The sequence below is a fragment of the Schistosoma mansoni genome, chromosome 3, assembly GCF_000237925.1.
Source record: "Schistosoma mansoni strain Puerto Rico chromosome 3, complete genome".
Taxonomy (NCBI): Eukaryota; Metazoa; Platyhelminthes; class Trematoda; order Strigeidida; family Schistosomatidae; genus Schistosoma; species Schistosoma mansoni.
This window is the reverse complement of record NC_031497.1, coordinates 7,967,142-7,967,645: the sequence shown is the minus strand read 5'-3', so window position 1 is coordinate 7,967,645 and position 504 is coordinate 7,967,142.

Here is a 504-nt window from a genome sequence, read left to right as displayed (position 1 = left end):
TATATATATATATATATATATATATATATACGATAAGTGTTCAGATATTTAATGCACCTTTCTAAAGAGGAAATACTTATTCATTCTTATACTAAACATTTACCTATAGCACTCATAATCCCAGAATAAATATTTGATTAACTTGACTATTCTTGAAACAATAAAACTAATAACAGGAGAAATTTCGTTTCATTGAATTAATTTTAAATGTCGACAGATGGATTTCAGTTCATTTGGCGTCAAACTATTTTCAATGTTTAAGTGAAAACAAAATAACCAGATAATTTTATATACACCAATCTAAGTAATCAATTTTTTTTTCATTAAATGTTAAACTCCCCTACTTTACATTGACGACTTCAGATGAACCCTAGTCTCAAATCCATTTAATGGGGGATACCATTAAACAATTACATTTATAGAACGGGAAGATTCCTAAAATCGGTTTTATTAACTAGTTATGATTGACATTTTACATGTGAGACTCAATTTTCTGAAAATTAA